At 45.7% G+C, this 15,769-nt stretch overlaps 1 protein-coding gene and 1 long non-coding RNA gene across 7 annotated transcripts in view; both read left to right on the top strand.

Moving 5' to 3' along the window:
• Positions 1 to 15,769, top strand: part of CTIF (cap binding complex dependent translation initiation factor) — a 331,179-nt gene that overhangs the window by 142,859 nt on the left and 172,551 nt on the right. The window lies entirely within an intron of this gene.
• LOC109307736 lies at positions 217 to 3,550 on the top strand. The gene is made up of 3 exons (XR_002100348.1): positions 217 to 329; positions 2,298 to 2,299; positions 3,540 to 3,550. It is a non-coding gene; the product is annotated as an uncharacterized LOC109307736 (long non-coding RNA).

Here is a 15,769-nt window from a genome sequence, read left to right as displayed (position 1 = left end):
TCCCGGTTAGATGAACATCTTGCTGGGGTCGTTTGACCCCAGTACTCTTTCCTGCCATGGCAGGGGGTCGGACTTGATGATCTACTCAGGTCCCTTCCGACCCTAGAAACTATGAAACTATGAAACTATCATGGAAGACAACCTTGAAAAAAGTTCATTGGTGTGTTGACATATCCACCGCCTCTTTTGTCTTTCTTGTGTGTCGTTCTTTCAGTGATGCTAGCTCTTGCAAAATGATCACGAGAGTTGCAATTTCTAAGTAAAATTAAGTCTGACTCATGATCCCGCGACAGAACTCTCAAATCTCGGGATTTTTTCTTCCGGTGCGTGTAGAGCCATGCCCAGCAGGGAAGTCTGTGCAGGAGAAGGGGCAGGGGGTACAGATCGAGGCCCCACAGTGAGGGAGGGAGTGGGGCAGGAGCAGGGGAGGTATGGGGGGGGCATGTGCCCCCTGGATTTCTGTGCGGGGCAGAGGTGGGCTGCCCACTGTGGGCTGGGGCTCTGCACCCTACTGCCTTTGCCTCAGGACCTGCACACTGGCCACGCTGCACGTCCCCTGCCTGCCCAGTGACAGGAGCCACAATGTGGCATCGTGCAAGGCTCTCAGGACAAAGGCGTCATGGTGCAGAGCCCTAGCCTGCAGCAGGCAGCCTGCCTGTGCCCCATGCGCAAATCCATGGGGCGCATGCCCCCCATGTCCCCCTGCAGTGTGCACAGCGGCAGGGAGCCACACTCCCCGTCAACCCCCATGCTTCTAGACGAGCCGCCCGTGGCTCTGTCGCACGACGCACCCCAGCCCCGGGGCCCCATTCACCCCAGCCCCTACCCCTGCTCCACTCCTTCCCTCACTGTGGGGGCCTCGATCTGTCCCCCACCCACAGACTTACCTGCTGAGTGCTGTCTGCGTCTGTGCTGGGGAAGTGCTAACGGCACAACAGTCCAGCAGATGTCGTCTCAGTCATAGCAGGTAGGAATTTTTAATTTTTTTTCTAAAGCATTATCAGTTGTAGTAATATAGTTTTTGTATAAATCTCCGACGAAATAGAAGTTAAGTAAGTGACTAATGGCATATATAAATCAACAGTCAATAATACCTGTATTGGTTTATACTTCAAAAATAGCATCTCATGATTTACATTCCAAATCTCATGATTTTTAAGAGTTTGTCTCTTGATTTTTAACACAGCTGGGTTGGCAATACCATTCTTTAGACAGAAGCAAACGCTTCTTGAACATGGGTAGGTTGTATGTTGCACTGACATGACCAGTTATGTTGTTGTACAGTATTGCTAATTAAAAGTAACGAATATTTTTCTATCCTGTAGAGGGAGCATTGTCATAAACATTAGACCTCTGCTCCTCCGTGTCCCCATACCCTCCCTGCCACTCAGAATGGCTGACTGCAGAACATGTAAGGTAGTGGAGAAGCCAGCTTTAGGATTTTTTCATCTTAAAAACTAGCTTAGCCCGAAACCTGTAGTTATTTCAGAAAAGGGCAAACTTCAAAAGAGAGAGTGGCTTTAGAAATCCTTAATCAAGAATAGACATACCTGCCCCAAAGGACCTTCTCGTCAACATGAAGCCTCTGGACTTCAAAGCAGTCTTGGACAGCATCTGTTGGTGAAGGGTTTGGTGGTGTCACCGACATGGAAGAAGCCTAAGAGGAATCCTATTTCCATAAATGCTCTGGGAAATTTTATTGATAGCTTCAGTGGCAGCAGGTGTTTTGAAAGGACACTGCAAATAGTAACTAGTGACTCAATCTCTGCCTGGGGCATTGTTATCCTTAAAGGCAATATTTTGCAGCTTTTGTGCTAGGGAAAAAAATCGGCATGTAATGCTACTATGCATCCACAAACCAGCATATAAACATTGCAGTAATGTGTTATTTTCCATTCTTACAATCTGGAAACTATGGCACAAAGATAAAGTAATTTGCCTCACATCATGTAAGTTAGTGATAGCACTGGAATCAGATCAAAGGCATTTCTGGCTCTCATCCCTATACTGATTCTCTTTGCTTCCAAATTTAAAAGCCTCAAAGCACAGAGCTCCAATTCCAGCAGAGAGATGACATGACAATATTTTGCTGACAGTGGATGGCAGTGGATTTTTAGCCGTGTCATTGAGTGCGCGGTATATTTGTACAGACACGCTGACAGATTTTACGGAGTCACGTAACTGCACACGCTTTAAAAATAATTCTGCAAGAAGCAAATTTCCTACGGTTCCCTTTTCTCAGTAAACTGGAAGCTGCATTGTCAGTCATGGTCTAGACAAAGAGGCTTCTAAAGAAGCTGTCTCAGGAGAGTCATAAAGCAAAGACTTGCACCCAACATTAGTATTGGAAAGAAATACCCCCAATGAAGAACTATCATCTCTATTTTAGAACAGAATGGCTTGCTGACGCAAACTCCCTACAAGGAGAGATTGATACGGGCTCCCGGCCTATTGTATGTGTGTATGTCTGTCTGTGCACTTCTCTCCCTCCTCAGTGAAGGTTTCCCCCATTCGAAACACTGCAAGCGAACTTTTGAAATCTAATCTTACCTTGAAAAACTCTACTGCTGAAGAGCTGGTAGCTGCACATGCATGTTGCCGGTAGAGATCCTATGTTATTTGATAGGTGAAAGCAAAAAAATCTGTGACAGCTGTTTTGCATGGAGGGTCTGGAAGGCGTTATAAGAAGTTCCTCAATTAAGGTTGTCCCCCAATATCTTGAAAGTTTGTTGGGTGAACACTTGGACTCCTACTTCCAGGCCTTCCCAAACCATCCCTATGTGCCATTAAATCTCTCCTCATTTATTTGCTTATATACCTCTTAGAGCATGAAATGGTCCTCTGCAGAACGAAGTGGACACGGATGCCCTGAAAGTGGCATACATTAAACACAGGTCACCAAGTCCATATGCTGTCACTTAGATTGGGTTTGAATAAATAGTCATAAGATCCAGCCTGATGTACTGTGCTCCTCCCTTGCTTTCTCTTGTTTACCGTTGTCCATCTTCTTTGTTGGATTTAAAAAACAAAAGGAAGAGAAAAGGTCTGGGTGAGATGGTGTTTTTCATTAACAGTGGAGCTTTGATTAGTACAGCTGGCTGGACTGCCTTCTCCCAAACCTGTTTGCAGTGGTGGTTTGACTCGGCTCTTTTTGTAAGTCCTTTAGAATATGGGCAACCCCTGCTTAACGCTGTTTCACTTAGCGCTATTTTGCTATAACACTCATTTTAAATTGACACCTGATTTCACTTAGCGCTCAGCGAGTTTCATTATAATGCTCGTGGTCGTCATCTTGGGTCATTAAAAAGAATTGTGTTCGCCATCTTGGGTTGTCAGATACTTTCGGTTTTGGTTAATGCTCGGTTTTTCGGAAACCAATTAAGAGCGCTAAGCAGGGGTTGCCTATATTAGGATTGCTTCACTTCCGTGCAATCAATTAATGAGCACAGCCGCCATGCAACTTCCTCCCAAGGCAGGGAGCTCTGTTGCAGGTGGCAGAGAAAGGGGGAGCTTGCACTGTTCTCTCTAGTGAATTTTAGCACGTGTGATTGGCACCAAACGAATAGCCTTTGCATCCCTGGAAGAGGACAGCAGTGGGAGTGCGAGTCTTCATCACTGTATAGACCTCAACCCTAACATGGAGATGAGTCTCCATCATTCATCTAACCCTTGACCTCTCTGCAGAGGCTGCCAGTTGAGATTGCACTGTTGTGATGGTGAGTTTGGGGACGTGGTCTCCAGTCCAGTGGCGCTGGCTGGAGAGCTCCAAAATCATATGGTGTGAAGCTGCAAAGCCGCTTGGTGGTAATAACAGCATGCCATTGAAGTAGTTAGCTAAGGCCTGTACTTGGATTTCCCTAGCTGAGGTAACTGGTGGTAGTGGTAGGATTTCTAGTGTAGATCACGTGCAGTTGTCATGTTAATCTCTATGCTATCCAGACTGGTGCTACACAACACAGTGGTTAAAAGCACCTGGATTCCTGGCCGTGCTAAGTCATTCACCCTGCTGCCTCGTCCCTGTGATCCCATTGCCAGAGGGGAAAAGTCTGTATGTTAGCCTCTCTCCCAAGCAACGCAGTTGCCATCTAAGAGGCAGATGATGGATTGGGCACAGAGGTACTTGGAGCTGATAGACGATGCTCTTGAAAATGTCATTGTTATTTTATTAGCCTTATCAGTCCAGCGTCGGGTGCTGCTGAAGCCTTGAGACCCAGCTGTTTGGTACAGTGCCCATTACTTGGAGTAGTTCCCCTGGCACCTTCCCCATTGTTCCTTTGGGTTTCCAAATCACTTAGTTGCATCTCTGCTTGCTGTATGCAATGCTGCAAACTCTCTAGCCCACCCATGCCCCTACCCCTTCAAAACTGGATTTTTCCAGAGGATATATCCTGGCTGCCTCTGGTTGCTAAGCAACTATCTGCCATTCAGCACTCTCTGGCAAGCGAGCAAGCATGCTTCACCCTGTTGAGCCAGTAATTACCATCAGCAATCCCGTCCAGCATTGCAGCCAGCGCCCACTTTGCACCTGCCTAAGAGGTCAGGTGGAAGAGAGGCAGGCCCTAGGATGGGAGGGTCATGCTGCTGCAGAGCCCAGTGACTTGGACCCACGTGTCCATAGGTGTCACGATGCACGACTGTCGGTGTGGGCAGGGAGTCCAGCCTCTGGCATGTGAGCTAAAGGCATAATCATATTAGCTGTCTAATAGGCTCTAAACCTCACTGGAGACGGCTGCTAGGGGCAAGTGTGATCACGTGTGCTGAGCTAGATCCGGGCTTAGTGGCTGGGGGTTGCATTAGTAGGGGCCATGCCCCCCACCTTTACCTTGTTGGCTATGGGCAGCGTCCACGCCCCCCCCCCGCCCCCCTCCCAGCTCCTTAGCATCGTGCTCCCCGCTGCCCTGGCACTGCTGCGAGGCTGCTCCGCATCCTCCTTGCTGCAATCCCCTGGGGTGGGGGCAGGAAGCAAAAGCCAAAGAAGGGAGCAGGAGTGCAGAGCTCTTGGCCGCAGGATCAGCCAGAATGAAGAAGGGAACAGCAACCAGGGAGCAGCATTTGCACATCCTTGAGCTAGGTGATTACTGTATGGGCACATACGTTCCTCCCAAACGTCTAGTGTGCAGGGATTGTAAATCTGCCATAGGTCGTTCATGGCTCTGAACTCATTGTCATCGGTCGCGGCTGTGACAGCGTTCCTAAACAATGGAGAAGGAGCATCAGAGCATCACTAAGATCTGTCCCAAGCATGGTAAATGTGTTTTGGGCAACGTCTGCATGCTGGTTTGTGTTCTAACTTAGAAAGGAGGAAAAAGAGAGAAAAAATATTTGCTATCTTGCCAAACTGAAATTGGTGTAAGCACGTGCATCTCTTCTGTAATCACTACAGCAGTCCCCTCCCATGTCCGTTGATCATTTTGTTTCCTCCAAGCAGGTCAGCACATAATAGTATGTAACTCGGGAATATATTGCTCCTCTCAAGTATCTGGCAATTGTTCAGGTTGCAAATGGGACACTGTTACTAAATGGATCACTGAGGCAATCCAATGTGGTACCATCCAGGTTGCTAATAGAAATACTCTTCCAGTGCTCTATCTCCCTACCCTTGGCACCAAAATCATATTTGTTTTCCCACCCACGACATGAACAGACAAGCAGTTGTATCATTTTAAAGAAGGTGAGTGTTACTGCTTCTCAGAGTGCATCCACTGCAATTGTTCGGTCTGTCCACACTTACCCCACAGTAAGATAAACTGGTAATTCAGTCCAGCTGCATTCAGAGCTATGACTAAAGCCCCCCCGATTCAGCAGTAGGCAAGGGCCGAGTGGGGGATGTAAACAGCAGCAGCAGTAATCACCGGGTGCTGGAGCTACACTGACACAGCAGCACCAGCAGCTGCGACATCCAGCCCCAGAGGCCAAATCCAGCTACAGAGGTGCGTCCTCTAGTCTAAGGAGTCTGCAGGCTGGATGACCCACCCCTGCAGATTGGATCTGGCCCACGGACCATATGTTTGACACCCCTGGTTTGCACTTACTGTAAAATTTGTGGTAGCATAAGATCGATGTAGCTATGATGGTCCAGAAATTATGCAAGAGGCAAGGATTTTTTAGGATGGTATCTTTTATTGGGCCAATTATGTAGCTGGGATAAGGTTAGACAAGCTTTCAAATGCAAGACATCCTTGCCTATAAAACTGATGCTAGTTTATGTACCCACTGAATTTAATCCACTGCATTTTCGTGTGTGCCATTTTTCAGAGATGCCATTTCAATGTAACAGGCTAGCTTCCCATATCCCAAGGGTCTTTGCAGTACATAACCACTAAAACTGCTGTGGAAAGTCCCTGTCTGGAAGCCAAGGTTCACTTGCAGATAGGTCACAAGGTGCTTCATGGGAAGACCATATTGAAGCTCCACTGTTGAGTGAAATGAGCTTGGTCTTTTTGTCCTGTGGCTTGCAGTTAGGTGTGATCTTTTCACAGCCTCTTCTATAGGCGGTTCACCTTAATTGATAATGGCAGTCTCTTTGGGAGATGCAGAAGGCTGAGTGAATGCATTGATTTAATCACCTCTGACCCTCTTTAATGAAACGGTCACTCCCAAGATAGAAGTAAGGTCACTTGCAAGGAAAGGCGGAAGATACTTGCACTATTGTTGTCTTTGAGACATTGGAAAGAAGTCAAGGATGAGTTTGGTTTGCAGGGCACAGAGTTCATTAGCCTTTATGAACTTGAGTGTTTTTTTACAAGACAGCGAAAACAAAGGCAGAGTGCGTGACCTAATGTCACTGTTGCCTATCAGGGATGCAGAGAATGGCTGACCCTATTTTGCAAATTAGAGCGGCATCTTTTCCATGCTGTGGGCAGGCTTTAAGATCACTTGCAAACCTACAGCATGCTGGAGAAGGAGGGGGAGGAAAAGGCTGGCTGAGTTTTCACCCCAAATTTCCAGAAAGCTTTTACAAGCCCTGATCTCACACTGCCGCCGTATAAATGTTGCTCATAATAAGTGTGAACACTGACACGTTTTTCCTGAGCGTTGCAGCTGTGTTAGAAAAGAGTGATTATTATTGAACTTGGCAAATCCAGGACATCGTCAACACGGCCACTTCCAGAAACCTCAGGGAAAAGACCGATCCATCTGACAGGCCACGTCTCATTGTCAGAGTTCAGAATAGAGGGGATCACATTTCTCCGAGCCAGCCTTGTCTGCTGTCAGCCAGCTTGTACAAAGTGCTTGATATGGGTTGTGCTTGTCCCACATTTTTAAGGGTTTCTTCACAAACAAATAAGCAAGTGTGTGTGTAAAGGAGGGAATCTCTGGAATCTAAATCTAACAATTTTAGATTCCAGACCTCAGGGCGGTCCTGAAAATGTCCGACTTTGCATTGTCCCAGTCCTCTCTCTGCTCTTCAGATGGTTTAGGAAACCAGGAACAAAATGTTCTTACCACCTCCAAATTTATCCCAAGTTTCATAGAGATTTGAATCTTTCAGAGCAAATGATGGGGCCGCCGAGTCACTCTCTTTCTTCCCGCAGCAGGTCAAGGTGTTGATGCTCGGTAAGAACTGCACCCGGACCGTTTTGAGGATCCAGATTTTTTGAGGCACCATTGTGCAATCTGGGACATCTCTGGTGACATGCCGAGGCAACTGGAGCTGTAAGACCCCGTTGTGCCTCTGTTACAACCTCAGCAAGTTGGTGGTCCTGGAGAGAGATTTCTGTCTTGCTGCTTATGAAGATTTGGAGTAGGCCTGCTAGCTTCCCCCAGATGTAGAAAGAAGACCATAGCTAGACATCTGCTTCCCTGAGCTCACCGCAGGCGGGAATCGGGTCGCAAGCCATTGTCCTCCTTGAAGACAACAGAAGGGAAAGCAAGAGGTGCTTAAGTTTGTTGGCGGAGAAGAATGGGGGAATCCTAACTTCCCGTTTCTGTGAAAACCAGACAAAGCTATAGCTTTGATTCAAGGTTTCAGGCTGCGTTGAAAGCCAACAGTCAGAATGAAACTCAGGGAGCCAGTCCACATCAATCAAACTGAAAGGCGCGCTCGTGTGAACAGGAACTGCCAAGTCTCGCTGCTTGGTGACTAATGCCTGGCTGGTTTGGGGAAACGCACGGCCCGGCTCCCAAAACAGAGCGCTAGAGGGCACTGCAACACTTGTGTGGAGGGGCTGGCAGGCCTTTTGGCATGGGCTCCGGTAGTTAAACAAAGCTATGCGGAGAGGAAGCTGTACAGGAGACGGAGGGTGTCACTTTTTCCAAATAAAAAATATACTGTGTGCGGTGGTTACATTTCCATATACATCCTGAACCAGGGTCATGCCACGCTCTCTTCCCACTTAAATCACTGCAGCTGACCTCGGACTACCCGGTGCCCCCCCCACAGCCTGGGATCTGCATGTGGCAGGTCTTGCAAAGAGGGGCGGCGGGAGCTGCTTTTTATGGATTTCGGGCTGAAATCAATTAGCGCCTGGTGGGAACTGGGCTGCAGTCGCTGGGCTAATCGTGGCAGGCCAAGCTGTAAACCTGGCCCACAAATAAAAGAGACTCCTGTGTGGCCCTCATGCCTGGCGGAGCTGAGGGTCTCTGTCTTACTGTATTTATCCTCCCAACTCGGGTAAGGCTGGGAAGTGCCATTGTTCGCCTTATTTTACAGGGAGAGACCTGGAGAGACTAAGAGAGCTTAGTGATTTAAGGGTTTGTGTCCTGTTGACTTTCATTGAGATGTAGGCTCCTTACAGCCTTTCTGAAGTGCAATTTAGGTTCTTTGGGGGGCATTAGCTGTAGCCCGAAACCTTGCAAAGAACAATCTTTCCAACATTTTATTGGTTTAATAAAAGATATCACATTTACCCAAAGAATCTTATCAGCTGTTACATTATTTGGAACTTCCTATCCCGAATGAATGGATACAGACCTCTCAGCAAGTCGGTGCCACCGCTCAGAATTGTGTCCAGGTTTCCTGAATTCGTGACTGGTGCCTTTAGTCCCCAACTAACTTCCCTTTTCTTGGGCAAACTTGCCAGTGATCCAAGGGACTGTCCATGGCAGTGTTTTGGGTTTGGTCCATCATTCTGTAATGCTAGAGGAAGTGCGTTGGTTGGAATGAATTACTCGGCAGTCCAAAAGGTGGTTTCAGGGGTATAAAGAAGAAACTGGGGCCACGTTGGTAGCCATAGGAGAGTGCTGTAGTGAGTCCTTGAGCACCTGGATGAGGGGAAGGAGGAGCCGGGCCAAAGGGAAGTCTGGGAGCAAAAGCAGCGGAAGGAAGAACAAAGTTGTGTTGGCCAGAGGGGGGTAAGCAGGAGAGTTGTGGGAATGGAGGCAGAGCGAGGCGAGCATGAACAGTTCTCCAGCTGCAAATTGAGTGCTGCTTCATGGTCAGGATCCTCCAGGAGGTCGGGAAAGAGAATTGGAGAGGTGGACAGGGAGCTCCCTGGTTCCCTTGTGTGTTAACTGTCCACACACAGATTTTTGGCCCATGAACCACGCTCTGGGGTATTAAGTTGATTTGGGAATGGGGTGAGGAATGGGTCTTGTCACACATTAGGCTTTGACTTACAAGAATGATGCATGTCCTTGATAAAGAGATAAGTGGGTTCTTCTGTGGCTTTATAGGACACGGGGCTGCAGGAAGCCTATTTGCAAGCATCTGGATGAGGAAAAGCTGATCACAAGCAACCACCGTGGATTTTCTAAGACCAAATTTTGCCAAACAAATGTTCTTCAATAAAGTAACTGGGTGGATGGAAGAAAGGCAGCAAGGCTTTGGACAGAGTCCCATGTCATCTTTTCATAAACAGATCGTAGAAATGTGGGATTGACAAAACTAGGCTAAGGTGGACAACTGGCTTGATAGCCACAAGCAAAGGGCTGTGAATGGATCCATGTCAGAATGGCAGGAGGTTTCAAGTGGAGTGCCACCAGGGTCTCTCCAGGGCCCTATTGCTGTTCAACATGTTTAGTAATGATTTGGATGCTGGGATTGAGAGCTACTTGAGCAAGTCTGCAAACAACACGGAACTGGGAAGGATTGCAACCGTGCTGGAGGACAGGAGTATGATTCAGAAGGATCTTGACAGTTTGAAAGCTGGGCTGGAGCTAATAGGATGACATCCAATATGGATAAACGCAAGGTGCTAAATTTCAGTAAAAATAAACAAAAACAGATACAAAATGGGTGATGGCATCATCACCAAGAAAGATCTGGGAGCCTTGGTGGATCAGACTCAATGCGAGTCTGCAGTTTAGTGTAGTTGCACAAAAGGTGAATGCAATTTTGAGCTGAATAAATAGAAGTATTAGGTGCAAGGCACAGCGGGCGATAGTGCCTCCCTAATGGGCAGTGATTAGGCTTCATCTAGAGCGTTGTGTGCAGTTTTGGGCTCCACATTTTAAAAAGGACGTGGAGAAGTTGAGAGGGTCCAGAGGTGGGCAGCAAAAATAATAAAGGATTTGGAAGGCAAACTATACCAGGAGAGGCTGAAGCTTGCAAAAGGTGCTTAAGAGGAGAGGTGACAGCAGTCTTCAAATACCTGAAAGGGAGCTAAAAAAAAAGAGGGAAAATCCTTTTTTCCTCTTGCTGCAGAGAGTAGGATGTGGGCCGATGTTGCAGTTGCGACAAAGTAGGTTGAGACTGGATATCAGGCAAAACTTCACTGTCAGAACCATGAGGCAATGCAGTGACTGCCAAAAGTTGCAGAGTACCCATCACTGGAGGTGTTCAAGAAGAGGTTGGACAGCCACTGGTCAGGGATGATATATAGGTGTAGGTATGCCTGTGTTCTGCTGTGGGTATTACCCATGCTTCTGGCCTTAACTGGCTGCCACGTGGGGTCAGGAAGGATTTTTTTCCCCTCCTGTTGCTACAAATGTCAGGCCTTTCTGACATTGCATCTCTTGAGCATATTTTACCAACTCTCGCAGCAGCAGGACATTGGCTGCTATTGTCCCCCTGCTTTACCTGTGGCAGGTTAGGGAGTTATGCTTTGTGGTTGTATCCAGGGTGAACATGTAATTTTACTGATAGGTTGGGCAATAGGTTTATGTAGGATGTTTTGCATAGGGGTGATCTTGCCCCTGGCAGCAAGGTGAACTATATGTTCTCAGAAAGTCTTTTCCAGCTCTACTTTTCTATGATTCTGTTATTTCTTTCTTTTTTTCTTTTTTTTGTATTGCATCTTGTCCTGCCCTGTTTTTTCCTGGAGGATTCATTAGAGATCTGGGACGTCTTTCTCCAAGCATGGTTGAAAGGGCAGTACTGTTTAATCTTTTAACACCATCATGTTTTCTCCCAAGTGTTTCTGCATGTTTTGGGTTTGTGCTTGCTATTCCAAAACTTTTCACTAAGTTTTTACAGCAAAAAAATAAAAAAAGCAGATCTTGTTTTACTCTGTCGGGTTCTCCTGGTGTGGGTCTCCAATGTTACCATCCTCGGGGTTTTCTTTAATAGAATTATTGGAAGTCCTGCATTTCTAATAGACACAATGATGGTGGGGGAAGGACTCTTTTATACATTTTTAAAAGAGCTAGAGAAGACGGTGAACCCATTTTCTTCCTTTTTGCAGGTCCTCTTTAGAACTAGATCCTCTGTAGTATGAAAACACAGCTCCTTTGCAAATATTCTACAAGTGTGGCATCCCTTGTCTAACAAAATTACAGGTTAACATTTCCTGCGGCATTTAAAATTAATTCTTAACTAGCCGAGCCCCCCTCCCCCTTTCGCTCTCTCCTTCTCTCTCTCTTTTGCTAAGTGTTTCCTCTAACATTATGAAAATAGCAACTGATACAATAAATGAGACCAGAAGTTCTTAAAATGCAAGTTTCCTGTCTGTTACCGGCAGGTAAGTGAATCCACTTATGTGCTGCCGTTGAACGTGACATGCTGCCTGGGAGTATATATAGAGACGGAGATGTAAATATAGATCTTTAATGGATATTAAAAAACAAAGCGTTTAACTGGGAGAAGATTTCCTCAGTTGGGAAAAAGTTATCTCTGCATTTGACTCTTGCAGGTCTCTTTCATCAGGAAGATACAGTTTGTCTCTGAATTTTAGAAGGTTTCAAAATGCAATTTTAAAAACACTTATTTTAGTTTTAGGTAGTATGTTTTAGGAAAAGCAGCCAATTCACTTTTCTCATCGTTTTCTTTCAGCTACAACAGGTCAGTCAAATATATTAATATGTCTGACAGTCAGTGAAAAGAAGTCTGTGTGTGTGTTGTCTTTGAAGTTCAAACACCACGTTGAGAGAGCAAACATTTTCACGTGGGCCGATCTACATCGCCGAGGTCCGTACTGTAACTCCTCTGTACCCATCTGTGCTGTATGATACTTGGGCTGTGATGTAAATTCAGTCAAATTTGGCAGCAACGTTATAACTGTTCACCATTTACGCATTGGAAACTGAGGCCCAGAGAAAGAGACTTGTTCAAGGCCTTCCAAGTGCATTCAAGATTAGAACCAAGTGCAGAGCATCAACTTGATATAGCTCTATATCTATCTATCTATCGCTCTATCTATATTTATTTATTTATTTATTTATCTTTCTGGGTTTAGTACAATGCTCTGCTCTCCTTTTTCATCCTGGGTAATAATGTGTTATCCCATCCTGTGCTAGTGGCAGTAATTCCTCATCACGCTGCATGGTTGAATTCAGCTTACCAAGAGTCCATGCTGCCATTGCCCAGAAAGACTCTGCAGAGGATAAAAACCCTTGCGGATGTCCTGTCAAATAAGGTTTCAGTATGAACCACCATCTCTGTGTCCTCATTTGCAGCTGCTGTGTGCATCTCAAAGGAAGTCCTTAGCTAACACTTTCTGGAGCCCAGCATCCCTTTCACCTGCTGGTGCTGACGCCTTGAAGAAACTGTTCATTGTTATGCTGTTGCTTTTTGGTGGGTATTTTTTGGAATTTCTGTAATGAGAGCAATGAAACTACTAGAGAATGATAAAGCTTTGTTTCTTCCTCCTTTTTTGGCCTTCTCAAATATATTGAACCTCATTGTATATTCTGTTCAGGTGACTTTTCTAAACAGTATACATAGGTAGATGCGCTGACGGGGAATGAGGGGCATCTCTGCAGCAGGACAACAAGCAGGTCCCAGACTAAATGTGCTTGGCTTCCCTTCTCTAGCCTCAGGTTAAAGGCAAGGGCCCTCCAAAGTGTCCTTGATCTCACATGTATGAATGCTGTTGTTCACAGAGGTTGGAGGAGCTGTGCGTGCTAAACTTTGGCCAGCTTTCCCAAAGCCATATCAATAGTACTTACGGATTAAACGAGATTGCTGCCTCCTCACTTCAAAACCCTCATTTAAGACTTCTTTTTCCATGATGCTTACAAAAAATGAGCTGTGGTGTGGCTGAGTGCTGAGAACGCTGCCTGCCATGATGGCCAGTATTGTATCCACATACTTCCCCCATCTGTCTCTGTCCATATCTTGTCTCCTGTGTGGGCTTAGAGTTCAAGCTCTTTAGAGCAATGCCTGTATCATCTTGTGTTTGCTCAGGATCAAGCACAATGGTTCCTGGCTCGTGATCTTAGCTTCTAGGTGCAGCAATAATATAAATATTTTTCTAGGAACAGGACTATAACCAACATCCAATAGGCCAGCACTCATTTGTTAAATGGTCATGAAAAGACATGTCTATTATTTTTTTAGACTTAATTTGACCCAGAAGGCTTATAGGTCAAATATTTTACATTATATCCTGTTACTAATCCAGTTGTATTCTGATACCATGCAACCACTGGTATTCATTTAACGTAAGACTGCTGGGGCATTTGTACATGTGCTCACACCACAGCGCTGGCACTTTTAAAAGCTCCTGGTGCTAAAGTGCATGTATTTGTATAAGTGGCAAAATGCGCATCAGTGCTGAGAAAATGGCAGCGGTGCACTTTTGAACTAGAACACATCAAAGGTGTTTTAGTTCAAAAGCACTGCCACCATTTTCTGTGCGCTGATGCACAATTCACCACTTACACAACTGTACTCAGTGCAGCGCAGTGCGCATCAGCTCGCATGCAGAGCAGACTTGATTAATCGAGTCTGCTCCGACGCATCGGATCTCCAGCGCGTCGCAGTGTGAAAAGGTATATGTATAAATGCCCCTGGTTCTGTGCCTGTATATCAAGAATATGGTTCTTATGCCATGATCAGGACAAAGGCATAGGCCAAACAAACATTACAGGTGAGTAGCCACTTAGTGTTCAAAAACTTAGTTTAATCCTTAATGGAGAAATTAATTTGGTTTTAACGTGAAAATGCTAGTGATTCATGGGATATTTCTTTATATTAGGGAGGTCATAAGAAAGTAGGGCTAGAAGGGACCTCATGATATTATCTAGTTCCAGGCTTCTGCTCTAGGCAGGATCTTCCCTGACTAAACCATCCCAGGCAAGTGGCTGTCTAACCTGCTCCTGAAAATTTCCAGGAATGGAGATTCGACAACTTTTTTAGGTAGCCTCTTCCAACGCTAGACCACCCTCATCGTCAGAAAGTTCTTCCTAATTTTCAAACTAAATTGTCCCTGCTGCAGTTTAAGGCCACAGAGAAATGTCTGTTTTCATTCTCTCTATAACCACCCTTCAGGCTGTTATCAAAGAAGACTTAGCATATCCCCCCTCCATCTTCATTTCCAGACAGGACCCTAGTTCTTTCAGCCTTTCATCGTGAGTCTTGCTTTGGAGGCCTCATCATTTTTGTCACTCTCTGCTGAAGTCTCTTCAATCTGTCCACATCTTTCTTGAAGTGTGGGGCACAAAACTGAACACAGTACTCCAGGTGAAACCTCGCCAGTGCTGAATAGAGCAAAAGAATAATTTCCCTTAATCAGTTAATACAATCTAGCGTGCTCTTGGCTCATAATCAGTTTAGGGTCCACTGTAATCGCCAGGTCCTTCTCATCAGTACTGTAGCCTAGCCAGTCATTCACCAGTCAGTATTTGTGTTTGTAATTATTCTGTTCCAAGTGCAGGACTTTGCATTTGTCCATGTTTAATTGTATTTGATTTTTTTTTTTTTGGACTACTTCTCCAGTTTATCCAGGTCATTCTGGATCCTAGCCCAGACCTAGTCCTCCAGAGTCTGTCACTTCACTGAACTTGGTATCATCTGCAGATTTGCTAAGCGTGCACTCGATTCTGTTGTCCAAATCATTAATGAAGATGCTAATACCAGACCCAGAACAGAGTCCAGGGGAGCCCTACTCGATACCTCCTCCCAACCAGACATTGAGCCATTGTTGACTACTTGTTGAATGTGATGATCCTAACTGTATCCACCTTGAAACTAAACCCCTCTTCACTAGCCTTGGAACATGTTTTGGAAGGTCCTTAACAACATTTTGTCTCTGTTATACTCCTGCTGGTTTATATAGGAGTAGAGTTAGCCTGATGCTGAGCACTTTGATAATCCCTATTGACATGTCCACACATTGAACGCCGAATCAGGGGACTCAGTTACAAGAGGGTTGCGACTTACACTGTTTATAGGATTGTAGCCTTAGGGAAAGAATTCATCGGCTTTTGCAACTGATTCATAACCACCTTCAGGGGTATCCACATTTATAACTAACTTCTTCCAATTCAGCTAGGAGTGTACATGGCCCAAGAGCTTGCTTTCATCATAGTTTGGCTAGTTTCTGTCCACTTGCCTGAAGCCATGATAAAGCCCTGTTTTTAAAACAAAGGTAGACTAGATCGTGCTTTTAAACACGCTTCTGATTTGGCTTGTCACTTTTCATACTGGCCAAGTAAATAGTGGCAAACA

The sequence above is a fragment of the Crocodylus porosus genome, unplaced genomic scaffold (assembly GCF_001723895.1).
Source record: "Crocodylus porosus isolate Cpor-Errol unplaced genomic scaffold, CroPor_comp1, whole genome shotgun sequence".
NCBI lineage: Eukaryota > Metazoa > Chordata > Crocodylia > Crocodylidae > Crocodylus > Crocodylus porosus.
This window is presented reverse-complemented; position numbering and strand designations above follow the sequence as displayed.